This window comes from Sinocyclocheilus grahami, unplaced genomic scaffold, assembly GCF_001515645.1.
Source record: "Sinocyclocheilus grahami isolate Dianchi unplaced genomic scaffold, SAMN03320097.WGS_v1.1 scaffold2434.1, whole genome shotgun sequence".
Lineage (NCBI taxonomy): Eukaryota > Metazoa > Chordata > Actinopteri > Cypriniformes > Cyprinidae > Sinocyclocheilus > Sinocyclocheilus grahami.
In genome coordinates, this window is record NW_015507613.1 from 39,775 (window position 1) to 40,032 (window position 258).

General features: G+C 59.7%; 1 long non-coding RNA gene across 9 annotated transcripts in view; it reads left to right on the forward strand.

Annotated features, from left to right (window-relative positions):
• Positions 1 to 258, forward strand: part of LOC107575014 (uncharacterized) — a 22,087-nt gene that overhangs the window by 8,666 nt on the left and 13,163 nt on the right. The window lies entirely within an intron of this gene.

A 258-nucleotide genomic window follows, 5' to 3' on the forward strand; every position in this document is an offset into this window, starting at 1 on the left:
TCTCACTCTCTCACTCACTCACTCACTCACTCACTCACTCACTCACTCACTCACTCACTCACTCACTCACACACACACACACACACACTTCCAGGGTCCGAATGGGCCCCCCCTCCGAGAACCAGGGAACCAGGGTTAGACCCTGCATAACCTGCTCTGCCCGACTCGCCCTCGCTCCTCTCCGGCCGCCTCTCATCCACCCAGGAACCCCTCCCGTGCACCAGCCAAACTCGTGCATCCCACACTTAAGCCCGGGTT